This window comes from Cupressus sempervirens, chromosome 3, assembly GCF_028749045.1.
Source record: "Cupressus sempervirens isolate cs-2001-9-10 chromosome 3, ASM2874904v1, whole genome shotgun sequence".
Taxonomy (NCBI): Eukaryota; Viridiplantae; Streptophyta; class Pinopsida; order Cupressales; family Cupressaceae; genus Cupressus; species Cupressus sempervirens.
The window spans coordinates 411,773,852-411,792,663 of NC_143120.1; the positions used below are offsets into that span (position 1 = coordinate 411,773,852).

Genomic DNA, 18,812 nt, shown 5'->3' on the forward strand with positions numbered 1-18,812 from the left:
CTTTCAATAATTTTGTAGACACTCTATTTCTAACACTTAAAAAATGGAGACTTATTTTATTGAAGTAAGAAAATAAATATTAGAATGTTAAAAAAAAGTCAAATAATGAGAGCTAAAAAGGATAGCATAAGCATTATGGTTCAGATTGGCGTGTATGGTGTGGTTTCATTGCTCGGCCATCATTTTCAATAGTCAAGTGCACTCGGAAATTATTATTTAAAGTATCTTCTTCTATGGTTGCCTATTACAAGGGACAAAATATGGCAGGGAAACCTTTATAATAAGAGGGCTGCATATGGATGTGAAACGGTCAACAGGTTTAGATATGGATCAACGGTACTGCTTTGCTGCCGATTTCCTGATTCCTCTACCGGAAGAAGGGTCTATTTCCTTTGCTCAATATATTAAGATTCATAGGTAAATATATGATATAAATGTATCATTTGTTTATCAATAAGCTTCTTCAAAAATTGACACTCAATTAAAAGATACACAATCACGCTTAAAAAATCGCAATAGCCATGTGGTATCGCACATTCATGTCGGTTTTGGCTATATAGAGACCAAAATGCACCTTCATAACTAATTTGTTTGTATTTTTTAACAAATTAATATTCATATAAAATTTATAATTAATTAATAAAAGTACATTTTGGCCCCTGTATAGACAGTGCCCATCCATGCCTGCTATGGATGCATACACCATGGCGGTGGACGCAGAGCTCGGCATCTATTTAAAAGGACGAGATCCTCCTCCTCCTAATATCTCTGAAAATCATTCATTTTGCTTGTCTTCTAATTACAAGATGAGGGGATTATCTGCTTTCATTCTTCTCATTGTATGTTTTTTTATTTCATTAAAGTTCATGTACATAGTTTGTTTTCGATTTAGTTAGTTTATGAGTTCGTTGAAATATTTCGTAATTCTTTGCATTGACATAGTTTTATAGTGTGAAGGATTTTATCTTAAATTCCAATAGTGTAAGTTATCCTCGCATTGATGCAGTTTTATTTACGTTTTTTTTCCTTTAATTGTAATAATGTTGAAATTCATTCATGATCAGTTCATCAAGAAGCACATTGTTGATCAATTTTATTTCTCTTTCGAATTTGTTTGAGTGTTTTTGTTGTTTGGGATAGTTGACAGTCAGTAGTAGCTAGCAGCGCGGCCTATTTGGAAGGGGAAGGGGAAAGGGAAAGGGTAATAGCTGCGTACTGGCGGGAGAAGCTGCCCATCACACCCATCCCGCAGAGTGTGTTGGAACTTATCTATGGTGATGATGATGACAAAGAGGTTTTGATACGGTTGATGCAGGAATTGGAAGGCGTTCATGTCAAAACTCAGAAGACACATGAAGATCATCTTTCTCGTGGCGCTCCCGATGGATTGCCTTACGCTGAAGATGAAATTTTCAATTATCACGGTTACGGCAACTTGTTTCTGCTAGAGAAGGATTTGCAGTACGGAACCAAAATCTCTCAAAACTTTTCCAACAAGCAGAAGACGGATGTTCTTCCGCGCGCCATGGCAGACAAAATCCCATTCTCCTCGTACAAGCTTCCCCTGGCGTTGAAGGAGCTCAACACAGCGCCTGATTCCGTCATGGCTCTGGCCATGAAGAAGACCATAGAAGCCTGCGAAAGACCAGCTGTGAAGGGCGAAACCAAATTTTGCCCAACATCGGTGGAGTCCATGATAGATTTCACCACATTGAAGCTCGGGAGCAACCGTTTGACCCTTCTGGCGACGAGTGTTCCAAAGACGTCGAAAGCTGTGAAGCAGGAATATACCGTAGTTGGGGTAAAATACGAGAGTGAAGCGGAGATCCCACCGTATGTCTGCCATCTTGTAAAGTATGCGTACGCAGTGTATTACTGCCACGTATTGCAAGGCACGAAGGCTGTTAGAGTTTGGGTAGAGGGCGAGGATGGGAAGGAGGTGGAGGCGGCGGCCATCTGTCACACGGATACCAGCTCTTGGAGTCCTAGCCGCGTGGCACTCCAGAGGTTGAACGTGAAGCCTGGTGCTGCTTCTGTCTGCCATTTTATAATAGAAAACCACCTCGTGTGGTTGCGACGCAACTGAGACTATGTTATCAAAAACGAGAAACGCAAAATGCAACGACAACGGCAACGTGATGAGAAACGCAATATATGAAAAGTTGCGCATAAGAAACGTGTGTGTATATATATATATATATATTTATTATTAATTATTAGTATCTATATAAAATGTGATGTGTAAGAAGTCTAATAAATTTACTAAATATTGAAATTGAAAATAAATTATTTAATCTTAATTCTATAATTAACTATTTTTAATAAAATGTATAAATTAAATTAATAGATAGTTAATTCATACTTAAATATTATAAATTAATATAATTAATTCATACTTAAAACATTTCAAAAAAATAATAATAAATGAAACTGTTGTTAACTGATTCTAAACTGTAACAAATTAAAACTAAATTCTAAATAATTATAAATGAAACTATATACTTAACTGATCATAAACTACAAGAATTTAAAACTATTACTTCCTACGATCAATGTATTATTTATGTTTCTGCAGTAGTCAAAACTGAGGAAGATTTAATTTTTTTAAAATTTGATTGAAATTATTAACAACTGAAATTATCTCTTGAAACGACGGTTTCATAACGGGAAACTCGTTTCGGCCGTCGTAACGGGAAACAGAGGTCTCCCGTCACGTTTCTGGTAACTATGAACTGAGATCGACGGCCATGAGTGGTGCTTCCTCTGTGTCTCCCTCTCTTGATATGTTAATAAATAAATACTGTGTTGCATAGTATGGAGTAACTAGACATGCTTATGTAGTTTCTTTGTGTGACCGCGAGCAGTAGCTCTCCTTCTGGCCGTTGCCACTGTATAAACTCTACGTTTTTAGTAGTAGTCTGCTGGCCCACACGAAGCATTGACTATTTGTGGTTTTGTGTGGGCCCAGTCAGTCCTAGCCAATAGTTTTGGGCCACTGTTATGCATTGGTCCACTGTTATTGGCTAGCAGTGACTGGGCCCACACAAAGCCTGAAATATTCAACGCTTTGTGTGTGCCGGTTAAGTTGTTCGGGTTCGGACCTCCAAATCCTTCTCTAGCAGAAACATGCACAGCAATGGGTCTCTCAGCATTTGCACCGTAGTTGCAGCATAAATATTGTTCCTGACAATGCAGTGTGGCGAAACCACCCCAACGCCTTTTTCCTTTTCATTATTTGTCCCAACGTACTTCACTGCTACTTTGTCATATGAGATGAGTTCCTTCAGAGTTTGTGGAATGGGTGTTGTGGGCAGTTTCTCCTGACAGTACGCCATGCTTGGAGTAGTAGGAGATAAAACATTTTCACCTTGCAAATGCGCCGCACTCATTGCTGTTAGAAATAGTCAATAGCCATGTTGTTATAACCAATCAACAAGTATGCCACACATTTCCTATTAAATTTGTAACAAGATAGGAATGTCCTCCATGAAACTAGGTCATACAACATTATCCTAAGAAGATATGAATGTCCTCCATGATACTAGGTCATTTAGCATTATCCACTTATCCTCTAGAATCATCTTCTATCAATACCCTCATCTCATAGGCTCTCTATATATAGAGACCATTGCATAGCTTTGTGAAAATCAGTTTGATGAATAAAATTTGCTTCTCTCTTAAGTGTTTATTTCTGTTTTTTCCATTGCCAAGTATTTGCGCTTATTTCAGATCTTAGTAAATCTTAGATCTCTTATTTTTATCATGGTATCAAAGCCAGGTTTAGCCAAGTTCAGCTGGAGATTTATTTAAAAATTCAGCTAGAAATATTGCTAGAGGGTTTTGTTGCAGGCAAATAGTTTGCTGAAAATAGTTTGTTTGCAGGGCAGATTTTTTTGGGAGTGATATTTGGTTGTAGGGCTGTTATGCTGCTAGAGTATTGCTAGATTTGTTTGAACTTGATCTTTTTGCTAACATGGGTTCTTCAAATGAAGTTTTGCCTATCTTTGATGGAAGTGGTTTTGCAGATTGGAAGATTGCAGTCAAGAATGCTCTAAGAGAGAAGGCTTTATGGAGGTTAGTAAATAAAGAAATTGGGGAACCTCAACAAACTGATAAAGAAAAGGAGTTGTGGAAATGTAAGTTGGAGCAAGCTAGAGGTATTATTGGTAAAGCTTTGAGCCCCAATCTCAATAGAAGATTTGTTGATATCGATAACCCAATAGAGTTGTGGGAGACTTTAGAAAAAGATTATAAAGATGCAGACATGGCTAGCACGTTCAGTATAGAAAAAAAATTGATGAGTTTAGATCCATCTTATTTTGAAAAAATGTCTGATTACTTCAATGAAGTTACTTTTTTAAATACTCAGCTAAAAAAAATAGGTGCTGAATATGCAAAAAAAGATTTTCAGTTGATTGCAATGGTTGAAAGTAAGCTTCCCTAGCCATATAAAGTTTTTAAGGAATCAAGGAAAAGGGTTCTTCAATTAAATCCCAATACCCCCCAGCAAACTTTTGATCAATTTTGCAAATCTGTTTTAGATGAAGAAGTTCAACTTATTAAAAAAGGGCATATTAAAAAGAATCATGCATATATAGTCAAAAGTAAATTCTTTAGAAATGATGGAAAAAAGAATTGGAAAGGAAATAATAAATTTCGAAATCATGAAGGTTCTAATCATTTTTCTAGGAATGATGGTGCAGAAAAGCAAGCTAGAAGAAAGCCTTTTATTTGCAGGTATTGTGGAGGTGAGAATCAGATGGAGAAGTTTTGTTTGAAGAAGAGGGACAATGAAAGGCAGCAATATAAGCCCAAGCAAGAAAGGTTTAAGGATGGAAAGAAGGATAATCATAGTTTTGTAGCTATCTCTTTAAAAAGGCAAGAGAAATCAAATGAGGAGGTAATTGCTACACCCAAAAGTAAATCTAGTGTTAAAGGGGGACACTTTGCTTCAGATTCTAATAAAGAATGGATTTTAGATTTGGGGGCATCATCTCACATGACTGGGGATAGATCTTTGTTTATTGATTTTTATGAAGGAAAGAATTTATATCAAGAAATTTCTATTGGCAATAAAATGAAACTTCCAATTTTAAGAACAGAAACTGTTAATGTAACACATGGGTCTTTGAAAAATGTTTTATTGGTTAAAGGATTGGGGGTGAATCTTATTTCAGTATACAAAATAGTTCAAGCTGGATATGAGTTTGTTGTCAATGCTAATCAAGTTATTGTTAGAGATAGAAAAGACCCAAGCAATATAATTGCTATTGGTAGAGTTGATCATGAAGAGAATCTATTTAAATTTGTGGGGTTTCTTGATGATAAATATACACTCTCTCATGCTTTTATTGCCTGGATTGATTATATGTCACAACTTTGGCATGCTAGACTTGGACATTTAAATTATATAAAATTACAAGATATGGTTAGAATGGATATGGTTAGAGGATTAACAAAAATTTTAGCTTGTGAAGGTGTGTGTGAAGGATGTGTGTTAGGAAAACATCATCAAGATCCTTTTGATTTAGGTAAAGCATTGAGAGCTAATCATCCATTGCAACTTATTCATAGTGATTTATGTGAACCAAGATATCCTTCACTTTCAGGTGCTAGGTACCTTCTCACTTTTATTGATGATTATAGAAGGAGAGTATGGGTTTATTTTCTTGAAAGGAAAAAAGAAGTGTTTGAAGTATTTCAAAAGTTTAAGGCATTAGTTGAAAATCAAAGTGGCAAAATAATTAAATGTTTAAGGATAGATAATGGGGGTGAATATTGCAATTATGCTTTTGAGTCATTTTGTGAAAATTATGGTATTAAGGTGCAAAAAACAGTTCCTTATACTCCTCAACAAAATGGGGTGGCTGAATGAATGAATAGAACTCTTTTAGAAATGGCTCATTGTATGTTGCATTTTATAAATTTTGCATAACAAATTTTGGGGTTTGGCTATTTCTTGTGCTGCACATATTATAAATAGAATCCCCACCAAAGCTCTCACAAATGTCACCCCTGAAGAAGCATGGAGTGGTAAGAAACCTCACATTGGATATTTTAAAGTATTTGAGTGTATTGTTTGGGCACACATTCCTGATGCACAAAGGGAAAAGTTAGAACCAAAGAGTCATAAGTGTTTGTTTATGGGTTATAGTGACAAATCAAAGGCTTATAGGTTATATGATTTAACAACAAACAAGGTCTTTGTTAGTAGAGATGTGAAGTTTGATGAGCATTCACAACTTATAGGCACTCCTTCTCACTCTAGAACAACAAATGCTTCTCATTTTTCAGATATTTTAGGAGGAAATGGAGACTACATTGATGAGGATGAGTTGCGCACTTCTAAAAATGATGAAAATACTAGTGAAAACAACACAACTAATGCTTGTAATCAGACATTTTCTGCAGGTAGTAATGATGAAGAAGATAACTTTTTAGCTAGCCAAAAGACAAGGAGTGTTGAAGAAATATATAGGCAAGGCTCAAAGATCCAAGGAAGGAATGGTAGTGCTCTCATGGCCAAAGTATTACAAGTAAATGACCCAAGATCATATGAGGAAGCTAGAGGGAAGAAAGAATGGGAGCAAGCTATGGAAGAAGAATATGATGCTTTAGTGAAAAATAAAACTTGGGAACTTGTGCAACTTTCCAAAGGTAAGAATGTCATTGGTTGCAAATGGGTTTATAAAACAAAATTTAAATCAGATGGTGCTATAGAAAAATTTAAATCTAGATTGGTTGCTAAGGGATTTAATCAAAAAGAGCGTGTTGATTATGAAGAAACTTTTGCTCTTGTCATTAAAATGAATACAGTTAGAATTATTCTTTCTTTGGCTGCAAGTCTTGGGTGGCATATTCATCAAACGGATGTAAAAAATGCTTTCTTAAATGGAGATTTATATGAAGAAATATATATGAATCAACCACCAGGTTTTGTAGATCAACAACATCCTAATCTTGTTTGTAGCTTAAAGAAGTCACTTTATGGGCTTAAACAAGCACCACGAGCATGGAATGAGAAGATTGATAGGTATTTTCAGCTTCATGGGTTTCAAAAATGCAAATCAGATCCAAATCTTTATGTGAAGAGAGTGCAAAATGAAATTATTCTTGTTGCAGTTTATGTGGATGATTTACTCATAGCTGGACCAAATATTGGGTTAATTAGTGATTTCAAATCAGATCTTAAAGGGGCATTTCATATGAGTGATTTGGGTGAGCTAAATTATTTTCTTGGCTTGCAAATTAGTAGACTTCATGATGGGTTATTTATCTCTCAAGCAAAATATGCTTTGGATCTTTTAGATAAATTTAACATGCTTGAATCTAAGCCAGCCCCTACTCCTTTTCAATCTGGAATTAAGCTTACTAAAGAATGTATTTCCAAGAATGTGGATGGTACTTTATATAGACAGCTTGTTGGTAGCTTGGTTTATCTAACACAGTCTCGACCAGACATTTGTTTTGCAGTCAATTTGGTATCTAGATTTATGCAAGAACCAAAAGAAACTCATTGGTTAGCTGCCAAAAGAATTTTATGATACATTCGTGGCACCATTTACTATGGCATTCATTATAGTTACAAGTCTTCAATTTCTTTGACTAGCTTCACAGATTCAGACTGGGGAGGTGACATAGATGATAGGAAATCTACTGGTGGTTATATTTTTTAGCTTGGGTCAGGTCCAATTACATGGAGCAGCAAAAAAAAAACTACTACATCATTGTCCTCATGTGAAGCAGAATATAGAGCAACAAAAGAAGCTGGAAAGGAAGTAGTTTGGATTCACAACCTTTTATTTGAGCTTGGTTTTGCACAAAGTTCAGCTACTCCTTTGTATTGTGATAATCAAAGTGCTATTCAAGTTGCAAATAATCCTATTTTTCATGCTAAAACAAAACACATTGAGATTGATGTTCACTATATTCGGGATCTTGTTCAAGCAAATTTTGTTAATCTTCTCTTTTGTCCAAGTGAAGACCAAGCAGCAGATATATTTACTAAGAGTATGCTTGAGGCCAAATTTTTGAAACTACGAGGCATGCTCGACATGATTGAGGTGAACATTAAGGGGGGATAGTCATGTCATGTTCCCCTCTCTTTCTTTTTTTGTAAATAGGTACCTAACAAGGCTGAATGCCGGGACCTATCCTATCTATATTTTTTATTGTAATTTCTCCCATACATTATCATTAGTGGTAGAAATTAAGGGAGGATGTTAGAAATAGTCAAAAGTCATGCTGTTATAACCAAACAACAAGTATGCCACACATTTCCTATTAAATTTGTAACAAGATAGGAATGTCCTCCATGAAACTAGGTCATACAACATTATCCTAAAAAGATATGAATGTCTTCCATGATACTAGGTCATTTAGCATTATCCACTTATCCTCTAGAATCATCTTCTATCAATACCCTCATCTCATAGGCTCTCTATATATAGAGACCATTGCATAGCTTTGTGAAAATCATTTTGATGAATAAAATTTGCTTCTCTCTTAAGTGTTTATTTCTGTTTTTTCCATTGCCAAGTATTTGTGCTTATTTCAGATCTTAGTAAATCTTAGATCTCTTATTTTTATCAATTGCTGCTACTGTCTGTCAATTTCGAACAACCGAAATCATAATTAACAAAGCTAGCAAAATAAATTATAGTTACAAACTACGTGAACTATCTTGATAATAATTTTTAAAAAAAAACTTACAAAGAAAAGAATGAAACTAGTTAAACTCCCCATGCTGTGAAAGGTGGTAATTTCAGTGTTTCAGAGATACCAAATGAAAGAGGTTCTCCATCATAGTGGACGTAGGCATAACATGCATGTCAAATCTCATATTACTTCATCCTGTTTTTAGTGGGGGACACTGCTGATATTTTCTAGACATATTGGTTCATCCTATTTTTACAGGGGGACACTGCTGATATTTTCTAAACATATTGCTTAATCCTATTTTTAGTGGGGGACACTGCTGATATTTTTTAGTGGGGGACACTGCTGAGATCGTACGCACTACAATCATATCTCAGCAACTTTAAAAGTATCAAAGTCGTTGTCGTTCCAGCACGATATCGCACGATGGAAAGAAAATCCAATTTGAAAAGCTCTACAATCGTATCAGCTGGCGGAGTGGGTCATAAGGCTAGAATTCACTAGTTAAAGTGAGAAGTAAAGCTATCAAAGTTAAAGTTCAATATTCGAGTAAGACTAATGGCAAACTATCTGAATTTTCTTTTTATTAGTCTACATAATGAGACTCTGTGACTCTTGTGAAAGACAAACGGTTGCAGTGCTCGGGAGATACAATTGAAGGATATGAGATCACCTCAACTTGCGAAAATCGACAATAGCAGGTCAGGTCGTGGGCACTCTCGGTAGAAGCTTCAATGCACAAAATTTAAAAACTATCAAGGTCAGCTTTGTCGTTGTTGCAGGCCGATATCAGATAAAACAAAGCATAATTAGAATTTTAGAGTTTTATAATCGTAATGGCACGTGCTGAGGGTGCTACCATATCAATTATGTCATCGACTCACTAAAAATTTGATCCGCCACAATGCAATTTGATGGGATTTATCCGCTTTTATACCGTATCTAGATTTCCTATGTGATAATTGTTTGGACTTGGGGAAACCCAAGTAATGCTACAGGGAATGGTTGGTTTTGTCAGTATGGAAAGACAATATCTAAACAAGAGCTGTGCGCAGCTAAAGTCCATGCCTAAGATAGGACATGAGGAGAATTTGTGTGAGCTGGTATTCTTTTGGACTTTTTAAAAAGATGGAGATACCATCTAACCTAATCATTTGAGACTAAAGATTTAAAGACTAAAGTTAAAGAATTGGTATATCAACTAAAAGCTACCCAAATAAAAATAAGTTACAAAAATAAATTATAAAGTAAAAGGTCACCATTGTACATACTATATATAGGAATGAGGAGGAATTTAATTTCATATGTGTGGGCTGGAAGATAATTTCATTGTGTACACGTAGGTTGAACTAATTTTGGCTTTTAAAATGGTGTTGAAATATAATTTGGCATGTACAATGCATTGTTCAAATGATCACATAGAAAAACAATAATAGATCAATATGAATATGTTCAAGGTTAACTAGATTTGAGTGTAATGTCATGCATTAGTAAACTTTTGTTTATAATGGGGTTACTCGTGATTTTCATTATATAATTAATTTGGTCTTGTGCTTAGTAAAATAAATAGTAAAATTAACACTCAAAGTTCCATTAATTCCATTTTTTCATGATTCCTTGGCCTTATCTCTTCTTAAAAATCATAATCTTTGCTAGTAGTGCTAACCCAACTTCCATGTCAACATTGAGGAAAATTTTAGTTTTTTAATATGAAGGAGATATCTTAAAGTACTTCTAATATGGTAAGGAGGTGCCTTTGCAAAATAATTTGGGATTCTATATATCTAGGTTGTAATGACAATAGTATAAAATTTAAATTTTTAAAGAAAATTAGAATTAGTTATTCAATTTTTAGAATGTAATAATATAGAAGTTATATGTTATAATTTATATGTTGACAAATTTTAGAAATTAGATAGTAATTTTATAGAAATCTAAATAACTTGCCAATGCAAAATGTATTCAAGACTATGTATAATATATATTAGTGCATTATAAAAATTAAATATCTATTTAAAAAAAAAATCAAAAGAAAATATTAATAGACAGAATGTTTAAGAGTTATAAAAAATCCTTGTTTATAGAGAGTTTTATAGTAACTAAGAATAGGAAAATAAGATGATGTGGAGGCCAACTATGGAAGCATGAAAAAAAGTTGCTCCATATTAATAAGCATGAAAATCAATTTTACAACAATAATGAAAGAACTTGCAATTGGTTCCTATTGCCGGAAACATGGACAATGAACTTGGACACGTAGGAAATGTGTTCTCCTTATTAATTTCAACTAACTATGAACATGGCTATAAGAATGGAGGAGAATAAATTAGTTCAGTGTAACACACTTACTTTTTCTTCCTAAAACAAATTGTTGTTCATGATGCCTCCCACATCATATATGTTTTTGTCAAAATGTGTAACAACGTTGTATCCTCTAAACTAAATGACACCAATGTCATAAAATCTAGTTACCTCATCTTTTGAAATATTTACTGAAAATATTATAATATGAATTGAGAATGATGTGCTCACTAAAGGTTCCCAGATACATTTCTTTGTCAAACATCCTAATCCTAGCCTACCATCTTCCATCACTATTATGTTTGCCAAGCTAAATCGTGGATTCTTATACCTACATTAGGCCAATGTTGGATTTTGATATTATCCATCTTTTCTCAAAAAAATGTAAATTAATTTCATCTTTCACATTAATATAAATTTGATGACAATAATTATGAAATACAAACGATGATACTCTTTAGTAGCTTTCTTTACTTCTACAAAAGTCACTGCTACTCTTGGAAAACTAACATTTGATTAGATTGTGATGGAAAAAAAATTGAATATTCTAAAATAAGAATTCATATCAATATTAGATCATTTTAATTACTGTCTACTTTATAGAATTTATAAACAATGGTAAGAGATAGACAATGGTAGAATTTATAGACAATGGTAAGAGAAAAAGGAGAAAAATAATAAAAGAGAACATTAAACAACCCACAAACATAGATAAAATAGAGATGCACACAAAATTTTTAAAAACTATTAGTAAGTTTTAAAATAAAAACACAATTATATGATGCATAACACAAAGTTATCTTTTTTCTTTTGAAAATACAGTATAAAAGAAAGTTTTATTCTTAAAATATGTCTTGTTGTTGCTACATCAATACAACCTACTGCACTATTCCTCCTTTTCTTTCTATATGCGTATTTCTACAATAAATAGTTTTTCAATAAAGTAGAATCCAAATTTTCTTTGACATTGGTTCTGACATCAATTCAATCCATTGGATCATAAGGAAACTATGAAAAAATTATATTTTTAAATTTAAAAAAAAAAATCCTATATGAAGTGAGGAAGAGGACAAGGCAAGGTGGAAGAGTGAATTTGTGTATATTAGAAGGATAAAGAGATCTACAGTGAAATAACTAAGATAGTTGGAAATTAACTCCAACAATTCATGCTCAATATGAATGAATTGAAAATACTATATACAAAGATTATATATTGTAGAGAAAAAAATTAAAAGTAATTTGTACAAATATTACAAACTAAAAAAATATGTTTTTATGTTCTATAACTTATAATAAATTTAATTAAATATTAGGTTGGCCTCTATGAAGCTATTTGTGAACTATTATAGATTTTTATAATAGTGAATAAATCTAATACTGATATGTTTCTCTAGATCTGCTCTAGATATATTCGCCTAACTCCAGTCTTTGTATAGATATGAGGAAAATCAATTAGCTCTTTATAAATTTAATAAATTCTTTATCTAACATGTTTTATGTTTCCTTCAACTCTTTCTCATAGTTCTCTATCCACGTTTGGCACAAATTTTTTAAAAGAGAATTACATAAAAATCATAAATAGAAAATTATTTACAAAGGCTGAATTATAGCACAGCACTAAGCATTTTATATTTAAAAGCTAAATGTTATGCAATTTTAGCATGTTTTGGCATTCAATGAGAGAATGTAACATCTATTCTTAGAGAAAGGATAATTTGATCAAGTAGAATATAGTTGAATCTCCTAGAAAATTATACTAGAAAGTTTGTTGGAGATGAAGGACCTTGATACTTGAGAGCCATTAGATCGTAAGCTTTGACTTTTTTATTCTCCTCATCATATCTACTTGCATTACATTAATGGACAATCCTATTATAGACAACAATTGCACAGAGAGTAGGAATTCATTTCATTTAATGCATGTGTGAAAATCATATGAAAAGAGTTTACTCACCAAGATAATTAGTATCATGTAAGAATTAACCTAATTACTAGATATATACTTTTAAGAAGGAACTATTTTATGATGTTTATGAAGAGAATAAAACTATAATGGAGATCTTGTTACAAAACATAACCCACTTCATAGAAAAATCCATCAAAGAAATTTTAGAGATTTTCCTTTAAAGCATTGGATACATGGAATAACATTGTAAACATACATGATTTTCCTTTTTTATCCTTGGGGTTACAACCATCCTTTTTTATCCTTAGGGGTACAACCATCTTCTGGGTAGTCATTGTCCCATAATTAAGTAGTCATTGTCTTCATTTTTTCCAATCACTGTTCTATTGCATGAAGTACTCATTTTCGTTCATATTATTACTCCAAACTAACATTTTATTTTATTTCCACTTAAATATATCTCTATATAAGAGTAAATATCAACAAACCCTATAACTCCGTGGTAGGCAATATTGGGCATGTTTTTTGGATCCATCAAGTTCCTTCTATTAGATTCTACATCTTGGTGACTACTAATGATAATTATAAATAAAAAATAAAAATTACTAATTCAAATTAGAATATATTTTTCATTTCCATTGATATCGGCATTAAAGAAAGCCTAGTTAGAATGGTGAAGCACTGACAATCTTAATGAAAAATATTTCTTAGCCATCATGATATGAAAATATTCTCACACATATCTCATCTTAAATAATGAAATGAAATGAGGTCTTCATAAGGATCTCAAACTTGTAACAATTGAACAATCATAACTTAGTGAAACAAAGATATCATAATTAAAGAAAGTCTAGTCAGAATGGTGAAGCACTGACAATCTCAATGAAAACTATTACACCATCATGATATGAAAATATTCTCACACATATCTCATCCTAAATAATGAAATGAAATGAGGTCTTTACAAGGATCTCAAACTTCTTCTAACAATTAAACAATCATAACTTAGTGAAACAAAGAGAGGCCAAGGAGCTAAACAAAAATGCAATAAACAAATCAAATGGGATAGACCATAATAAAAAGAACACTCAAAAGAATAGGAATGACAATAATAAACAAAGATTTAATGAAATCAATAATAAAATGATTGATTTTAGAGGGAAAAATGATAAAGATTTTACAATAAAGCCTCTCCAAAAGGTTTTTGCTCAATGGACCTAATGAGCAGTCAACAATAAAAATAATAATGAAAAATTAATTTAGAAGTTGGATTAAACTATTAATGAACTATTAATAGTGGGGAGTAGGAATTAACTAATTTAAAATTTGAATGTAAATTAATTTATGGTATGGAATGAACTATTAATGATGAAATATAGAAAAGGTCAAGTTCTTTATATGGCGTATGTTTTACACTTGCGAAGCATGGATTCAATGAATTTGATACATCAAAATAAATCAAACACTATGAAATTATCTAAGCTTTGACACCTTTTTCTTCTGATTCTTGATGAATAGAAACTTTAGTAAATTTAACACATGGCATTACATTTAGCAAGTGTTTAGTAATAGTTTTCAAAATATAGCTATTAACATGTATGGTCTTAAAGATAGTTGCCCACAAGTTGATCAAAATGACATTTCTTGAATGTTGAAATAATCTTCAAGAAAGTTTTAGGGTCTTCAAAGAAAAATGCACCTTGGGTTGAACAAAGCAGATAAGTACCAAAGGGTCTATATGGGCTTCCAAACCCAAGTTCCCTTGGGTAATTATTTTCTATTGTAGATGTGCATTGTAGGATCTTTTTGTAAGCCTTTGATATAGAAAATTATATTGTAGAAACAAAGTCAATTCCCATTATGGTCACCAAGAGGGGCACAATTGCACTCAAAGGCTCAAAAATTGATTCAATTTGGACAAAAAGCATATTAGGTATAATAAGTTTGAGAACTAGTAGAGGTACATAAAAAAATGTTTCTTGGTTCTTTCAATTTTAAAGATTGAAATGGATAAAATTGTCCAACCATTGCCATTCTAAATTTAATGGTGTTTATGAGGTGCAAGTATTGAACTTATGTTGTATAATATATTGAAGTTACTGGAATCATTGAGTTTGGTAACACATTTTTAAACTTTTCAATTATGTAAATGGCTAAAGTTGTTAGTGTTGATTAGTAGAGTATATCTTTCATCATAATTGATCTTAGTTTATGGCTTCAATATGTTCCATTTTCTATCTTTTCTCTAATGTAAAAACACATGGTGTATTGGTTATTTCACTTGGTCATTGGTTTGTCCTTGATCGCACGATTTACTTCTTCAATTATAGACACTTCTTCTAAACAATACCTTTATATCATACCTGCACAATGTTGTGTTTCCTCAAAAATATCACATACAATAAATCCTTCAAAGTTTTGAGTTCTCCAATATCTTTGGAGAACAGAGGTGATTGGATGAGATAAATTTATATGATAGTTTGGTCTGATGGATTATATCCACTCAAGAGTTTCCAGAGAAAGCAAGATGATTAGAACTTTCTAGTTAGAACTATTGACCAGCCATGGTACTCACTACTGATATCTAAATCCAAAGAAAGTACTTGAGTTGTGCACAAGTTAACTATTATAAAAACAACCTATTTACAAAAGAGAAAACATTCAAGAAAATGATAAAGTAATTATGATCCAGTTGTTCTGGGTGTTTAGACTATTAACTATTAAAAGAGATAAGGATGTTGGAGATCAACTAGTTTAGAGTTCCAATCCAAGGTGCCTTCAAATAGTTGAATAGTGTCTCCCTAGCACTATGCAAAAGCATGACTTACATACAATAAAATTTAGTAGGTGTGATAGAAGCCATCTCTCCAAAATCTAGGAACCTAGCAACAAGTTTTGGTAGCAACATAATTTATATCATCCACACTATATTTTGTGGATAATTCAACTAGTCCTAGGTCTATCGAAATTTAAATAGTGTATATACAAAATAATTCAAGACCATATATAAATGAAGATAAATCTAGTTGCAGAAGAAAATATGCAATTTTTGGAGGTGGGTTAAGTGGTTACCTAATTTAGATTTGATGTTTATTAAGATTTAAAACTTGGGGATAAGAGACATACATTTCTACTCTTCTTTAAGCAATTTTTAATCTCCACATCATAACACCATGATTGCACCAAGTGCTCGTTAGGTAAAGGTAAAATGCCTTCTGCATCACATGCTTGATGAAGTGCTCAGTTAGTCCCTTGTTGTCATGGTATGTTGGATAAAGGATTTTAGGATTCTTCCACATATCTAACCAACATAAAAATCTTTAAGACATTATTTTTTATTTATTTTGATATTGGAAACATAGAAGGGGATTTAGAGTATGGAAAATTTTTCATGGCACTCATACCATGAGATTAAATAATTAGGACCTATACTGAAGACAATGGGAATAGATGAATATGATGAAAATCAGATTCCATTCTTAATAACCCTAGTAATAGGGAAGAAAATTCAACAAAAATAAACTGAAGAGTCTTTATAAATAATTACCACTTAATGATTCATATATATCACTGCAAAAACAAGAATGACTATCAAAGAATAAATATCATAACTTGAGGACAACCATTGAAAGAATGTTATCTAACACAAATTTCATTCCTTACTGATATGCATATGTTGTAGAATATTAATATTTGATAATAGAAAATTAGAATTAGTTATTCAATTTTTAGAATGTAATAATAAAGAAGTCATATGTTATAATTTATATGTTGACAAATTTTAAAAATTAGATAGCAATTTTATAGAAATCTAAATAACTTGCCCATGCAAAATGTATTTGAGACTATGTATAATATATATTAGTGCATTATAAAAATTAAATATCTATTTTAAGAAAAAATCAAAAGAAAATATTAATAGATAGAATGTTTAAGAGTTATCAAAAATCCTTGTTTATAGAGAGTTTTATAGTAACTAAGAATAGGAAAATAAGATGATGTGGAGGCCAACTATGGAAGCATGAAAAAAAGTTGCTCCATATTAATAAGCATGAAAATCAATTTTACAACAATAACGAAAGAACTTGCAATTGGTTCCTATTGCCGAAAACATGGACAACGAACTTGGACACGTAGGAAATGTGATCTCCTTATTAATTTCAACTAACTATGAACATGGCTATAAGAATGGAGGAGAATAAATTAGTTCAGTGTAACACACTTACTTTTTATTCCTAAAACAAATTGTTGTTCATGATGCCTCCCACATCATATCTATTTTTGTCAAAATGTGTAACAACATTGTATCCTCTAAATTAAATGACACCAATGTCATAAAATTTGTTTACCTCATCTTTAAAAATATTTATTGAAAATATTATAATACAAATTGAGAATGATGTGCTCACTAAAGGTTCCCAAATACATTTGTGTGTCAAACATCCTAATCTTAGCCTACCACCTTCCATCACTATTATGTTCACGAAGCTAAATCGATGATTCTTATAGCTACATTACGCCAATGTTGGATTTTGATATTGTTCATCTTTTCTTAGAAAAATGTAAATTAATTTCATCTTTCACATTAATATAAATTTGATGAAATTTTTTATGAAATACAAACAATGATACTCTGTAGTAGGTTGCTTTACTTCTACAAAAGTCACTACTACTCTTCAAAAACTAACATTTGATTAGATTTTGATGGGAAAAAAAATTGAATATTCTAAAATAAGAATTCATATCAATATTAGATCATTTTAATTATTGTCTACTTTCTAGAATTTATAAACAATGGTAAGGGATAGACAATGGTAGAATTTATAGACAATGGTAAAAGAAAAAGGAGAAAAACAATAAAAGAGGACATTAAAAAACCCACATACATGGAAAAAATAGAGATGCACACAAAAATTAAAATTTTTTTTAGTAAGTTTTAAAATAAAAACACAATTATCTGATGCATAACACAAAGTTCTCTTTTTTGTTTTGAAAATATAGTATAAAAGAATGTTTTATTCTTAAAATATGTCTTGTTGTTGCTACATCAATACAACCTACTACACTATTCCTCCTTTTCTTTCTATATGTGTGTTTCTGCAATAAGATATTTTTCAATAAAGTAGAATCCAAATTTTCTTTGACATTGGTTCTGACATCAATTCAATCAATTGGATCATAAGGAAACTATGAAAAAATTATATTTTTAAATTTAAAAAAAAAATATCCTCTATGAAATGAGGAAGAAGATAGGGCAAGGTGGAAGAGTGAATTAGTGTACATTAGAAGGATAAAGAGGTCTATAGTGAAATAACTAAGATAGTTGGAAATTAACTCCAACAATTCATGCTCAATATGAATGAATTGAAAATAATATATAAAAATATTATATATTGTAGAGAAAAAAATTAAAAGTAATTTGTACAAATATTAAAAACTAAAAAATTATGTTTTTATGTTCTATAACTTATAATAAATTTAATTAAATATTAGGTTGGCCTCTATGAAGCTATTTGTAAACTATTATAGATTTTTATAATAGTGAATAAATCTAATACTGATATGAGGAGGCTATGAGGGAGGGGAGTTCCTTTCTTTTGCAGGCTCTTGGATGGTGGGAAGGTTAGCGTGCGGGCATTTTTTTGCTGGTGTGCAAGGTTTTTGCTCCTCTCGGCCACGTGCTTGGGCTTGTTGTTGGGCACTGACTCTCTCCTGTTGTTTGGTGAGTACGAGCTCATGACAGTGGGGGATTGAGGGGCGTTCACCCCTTCTTTTCCTTTGCTGGATTGCTAGGCCTAGGCTCGGGTGAATGGGGGTTCTAGGGGTCGCCTCTCCTCAGCCTTCGAGTGCAGATCTGGTGATGGGAGAACTTGGTTCAGGGATGCATGATAGTAGCAAGGATAAGAAGGGTAAATCCCAATTGAATGATGGAGAGTCCTCTTCTAAT

The 18,812-nt window shown here is 32.2% G+C and overlaps 1 pseudogene across 1 annotated transcript; it reads left to right on the forward strand.

Annotated features, from left to right (window-relative positions):
• Positions 1-764: 764 nt before the first annotated feature.
• LOC149566761 (BURP domain-containing protein 3 pseudogene) lies at positions 765-2,176 on the forward strand (annotated as a pseudogene). The gene is made up of 2 exons (XR_016361577.1): positions 765-839; positions 1,141-2,176. The product of XR_016361577.1 is annotated as a BURP domain-containing protein 3 pseudogene (transcript).
• The last annotated feature ends 16,636 nt before the right edge of the window (positions 2,177-18,812 follow it).